General features: G+C 44.7%; 1 long non-coding RNA gene across 1 annotated transcript; it reads left to right on the top strand.

Moving 5' to 3' along the window:
* Positions 1-2,084: 2,084 nt before the first annotated feature.
* On the top strand, positions 2,085-2,777 carry LOC121973440. Its single transcript, XR_006109605.1, has 3 exons — positions 2,085-2,131; positions 2,202-2,336; positions 2,734-2,777. It is a non-coding gene; the product is annotated as an uncharacterized LOC121973440 (long non-coding RNA).
* The last annotated feature ends 2,292 nt before the right edge of the window (positions 2,778-5,069 follow it).

A 5,069-nucleotide genomic window follows, 5' to 3' on the forward strand; every position in this document is an offset into this window, starting at 1 on the left:
CCAGGGCAACCTTTCAGTGGAGGAAGCCGTGAAGAAATTCAACAGGTTGGCTCGTTTATGCCCAGAGCTAGTCAGCACAGAGAAGGAGAATCCGGTTGATGCTCAAGATGCCGAGGCCGAGATAGCGATGAACGTGGTCGGTGGCGTATAAGCCACAAACCACGAGGAGTTAGTGCGCCCTTGACCACGTAACATTATCGTAGACAAAGATAAAGCGTGACGGGTCTCCTCGAGTCCAAAGGCCAAGGAAGCTCTCACCCTCAAAAACAGCAAGCTCTAACTGGAAGGGGAACTCCAACAGCAAGCGCAAATCGGGAGTGACTCAAAAGGAGGACCATCTAGCAAGCGACCCAGTTATCCAAAGTGTGCTACTTGTGGGAAATTCCACCCAGGGTTTGCAAGGGCACGCGAGGATACTTGAATGTGGACAAGAAGGGCACATGGCCAAACAGTGTCCGAACAACAGCAGATTCAGCATGCAGGCCAGCCAGCGCAGTTATATCAGATGCAGTCTGCTCTAGAAGGTCCCCTTATCAGCCAGGGCAGATTAGAAGCCCCTCCAGCTATGGCGAATGCGAGGATCTACTCACTCACCAGAGAGGACGTAGCCAATGCCTCGACAGTCGTCACAGGTCAGATTAGCATTTTTCAGTATAGTGCTACTGTTCTATTTGATACTGGGGCAACCCATTCCTATATAGCCAGGGTGTTCTCCGAAAGATCAGAAATACCATCAGAAGTACTCAGTGGTCAGTTTTTGACGACACTACCTTCGGGAGAAGTTATGGCATCCACGCACTGGCTCAGAGCAGTGCCAGTCATTATAGCAGACAGGGAACTCTTCTGTGATCTGATCCTGCTAGAAATGACTGACTACGACGTCATCCTGGGAATGGACTTTCTGATCAGATACGGTGCTTCCATAGAGTGCCGTAAACAGAAAGTCGTATTCCAACCCGAAGCAGAAGCACAGTTTGAATACATCGGCGAACCGAAGAGAAAAGCCAGAAGATTTCTCTCAGCAATGAAGGCCCAGAAGTTGATGGATTCGGGATGTACGGGGTACCTAGCACATGTAGTCAGTACTAGTCAGGGCAAGGACCAACTGTGAGATCTCGGAAAATTTAAATAAATAGGGTTATTGCAGAAATAGCCTTATAAAATTTTTCCGGAATTTTTAGAAATTTTCTGGGAATTTTCCGGAGCTCGTACGACGGGTTTTGCGGGGATTAGTTTCGGGTACGGATAAAGCCGAGTTGGGATACCCGTTTAAATGAGGAAATGGTTATTTATATAATTCCTTTTTCCTTATTTCTTTTCCCCCAAAACTGCCGATCCCTACTTGCCTTCCCCGATCTCCCCTCTTCCTCTTCCTCTCTCTGTTCTCTCGCGGACGGGCGACGCCGAAGCAAGCCGAGAGCTCCGGTGATCTCCTTCGGCCGGCATCGACGCCTAGTAAGCCCAGATCCAGCCGAAGCCTCCTCCTCCTCGCTCTAATCTTTCTGAAGACTCTCACGGGGATGAACCGACGCCGAGCGTGGATGAGTCGACGCCGACGATCGCCGGTGTAGATCTATCTGCGAAGCTTGGAGAGGTGCCCTAGTCCGGATTTGTGCCACTCGATCACCGGGGTGGGTAAGCTAGCCTTAACCGAAAACCCCTCTTCCCGATTTGCCTCTTGATTCATCACTGGACACTTGTTGATTCAAGGGTTTAGCTAGATTAGGGTTCTTCTTTTGGAATTGACTCTTTTTGTGCTGGATTCTTTCCCTGATCGGATTGGTCATCTTCTTGTGGTTGGTTTAGGTTTCGGTTGAAGATGATGGGATCAATAGAGTTGTCGAGCAGAGGCTTGAAGGTTTATTGTGTGATCTGTGATCTCCAATCTTGTGATTGATCAGTCTTCTCTTTGATTGATTCCGGCCACCACATCCTTGGCAACAGATTAGTACGCTTAAGGTAAGGTTAGATTATTAATTAGGTTGTTACTTGAATTTGGAATATCCACTTCTTGATGTTATCTTGATCCGAATGGTAGGGGAGAAATCCAGCAGGGAGGTTGTGTTCTGGAGGTGAGCGATAGAGATCTTGGACCTTATCTTCCTTGCTGCTGATTAAGGTCACGATTAAGGTAAGATTAGGGTGTGTGATCTTTGATTTCCATGGTTTGATCTACTATTTGATCCAAATGAATCTACCAGTGAGGTGAAGTTCTGGATTGTGAAGTAAACCCAGCAGAGAGGATCAGTAGGCTGTGAGCTGTCCTGTTTCTGTGGATTTAGAATTGGGTGCTGTGGTGTTCTTGATCCAACATCAACAGGGGCTGTGAGCTTGAGGTATGGTGTAAGGATTTTCGATCTTAGTTGTAGATCATGGTGTGATTTGAATTCTAGATGATCTTGTTCTAGATTGGAATTAGGGTTTTACTTAGTTATTTATGTGGAGGGATTTTGATACATGTTGTAATTAGTTGTTAAATTGCGTAGATGTAATTGTGTAGAATAAATCCAATGAAATAGTTAGGGTTAGGGTAATTAACCCTAATCAACCGTTGGATTTCTAATCTAATTGGTGATTAGGGATTAGGTAACTAACCCTAATCGACCATTAGATTTAAATTGGTAAGTTGTGATTGTGGTGATTAGGGTTTTGCCCTAATTTAGTTTTTAGGAATTTTATTTACCTATTTCATTTGAATTTAGCTAAATAAAATATATATGTTGTTTGACACAGGACTCTGATTCGAGACGGGCGTCTCGACTTCGGATTTGGATTATACCATCTATTTGAGGCGGGTACCCTTTGACTTATCTTGTTGATATTGTCTTGTGATATGTGCAGTTTATATATGTTTACTAGTAATTGGTAGATCTTTCTCTTCTCTGGTTATAGTTTATTCTATACCTGTAGGCGATTATTAGCGATTGGTAGTTAGCATATTCCCTGGTTTAGTTACTTGATACTTGATACATGTTGCTACGATTAACATCTATACCTTAGTCTAGCATGCTTTTCTTTCTTGCTATGCTAATCTGTGTTCATAGAGATGCATATCTATAGTGCTCTACTCTACTGGATTAGTTGCTTTACATGTGTGATACATGCTCTTGGATTCATGATACTTACATCATTGTTATATGTGATGTCTTTGGATTTATGCTGTTTATATCATGGTTATATATATGCGTTTACCTTTTGGGCACACACATATATGGAGGAGGCTATGTTCAGGTATGGCATACTGTAGCATCATGCACCATCCCGCATGATTGCATGCTGGGCGATTGACGACTCCATTATTGTTGAGCTCGTCGGCCGGCTACATAGGCCTGCACACAACGTGTTTCACTGCATGGGTAGTGGCACAGCACAGTAGGGTGTGTATGGCAGTAGCTCTGTAGTGCTCCGCTGGTCCGCTCATGGGTAGTGTGACTGCAGCGTGGTAGCAGACAGGGATCCCTCCCCGTCATCGCGTACCGGGAGTTGAGAGCATTGCGCTCCCTCACTATGTTTGAGGTAGGAGGATAGGTGTACTCCGACAGCATCCCGTCCACTCGGTCACTCTTCAGGGGCAGTGATGGCAGAGTGCACGGTGTCACAGCCCTACCCACTCGGTCTCACCATTGTGTGTGAGATGACTGACTGGTTGACAGGGGTGACCATGTCATATTGCATCATATGCACATATTGCATTTATTGTGATTGTTGCATATTGGATGATGCACTTGGGTGACTGCATATGGTTGACATGCATACAGGATACATGCTTATTTGCTCTGACTATCTTTTTCTGTGTATGTCCACAGTCAGTTGCCCAAGCCTCGCAGGTGAGTACAGTTTATTTCAGTTATGCATTTACTTATTATTCTTGCTATAGACTGTACTTTATGCCTAATGCTGGTTATTACAGTTTATTTCAGCTATGCATATCTGTTATACTGTTAGGAGACTGTGCCGTAGGTTGTACTGTTAGAAAACTATACTGTAGGCTCTATGGTTTAGTGTACTATACCGTAGGTTGTATGGTTAGAGAACTGTACTATTGATTCTATGGTTTAGGAGACTGTACCTTAGGTTATTACTGGTGGATATATATTGCTGTACATGTCTATTGGTTTACCTGCGGAGTTCTTGAACTCACCCCGTTGTTACTATTTTTCAGGTTGAGGCCGTCGGGGAGATTCCAGTCGCTAGCCCCATTATCGTGAGGATTTTCTTTGTCGGATTATATTTTGCTTTTGCACCTTATATACTTGTATTGTGGGTTTGTATTGTGGACTTTACATTGAACATTCGGGTTTGCTACTTTTGTTTTCCGCTGCGGTTGTATTTTCATTACTTCGTGGATTTGTTTCTTCGTTGTAGTGGAGTAGGCTGTTTACATATATCTTCGGGGTTCTATATCGTCTTTCCTTATTAAACTGCGTGGATTGATCATATATTATATCTGTGTGGAATGTGGATATAAACTGCGTGGTTTGTTTCTTAATTGTATTGTATTATTCCGGTCGTGTGTGGCCGAGGTATAGAGACATATGTATACTGAGTTTCATATTGTCCGCCGTACAGGGGAGATGCTGTCGAAATTTCTTCGGACAGGGACTACCTGGGGCGTGACACCAACAGCTAGCAGAGGTCCGAGTCGTATGTGACTACCCAGCAGTCTTCCCTGAGGAATTACCAGGCTTAGCACCAGACAGGGAGATTGAATTTGAGATAGAGCTCTTCCCCGGTACTAATCCCATTTCCAAAGCGCCTTATCGCATGGCTCCAGCAGAACTGAAGGAACTTCAGGAGCAATTACAGGAGCTGCTCGACAAGGGTTTCATACGCCCGAGTCACTCACCATGGGGAGCGCCTGTATTATTCGTGAAGAAGAAGGATGGAAGCATGCGACTGTGTATAGACTACAGATCCCTGAATCAAGTCACGATCAAGAATAGGTATCCTCTTCCCAGAATCGATGACCTGTTCGACCAGCTGAAGGGAGCAGCAGTGTTCTCTAAGATAGATCTCAGATCGGGTTATCATCAGGTGAAAGTCAAGGAAGGGGATGTACCTAAGACAGC

The sequence above is a fragment of the Zingiber officinale genome, chromosome 4A (genome assembly GCF_018446385.1).
Source record: "Zingiber officinale cultivar Zhangliang chromosome 4A, Zo_v1.1, whole genome shotgun sequence".
Taxonomy (NCBI): Eukaryota; Viridiplantae; Streptophyta; class Magnoliopsida; order Zingiberales; family Zingiberaceae; genus Zingiber; species Zingiber officinale.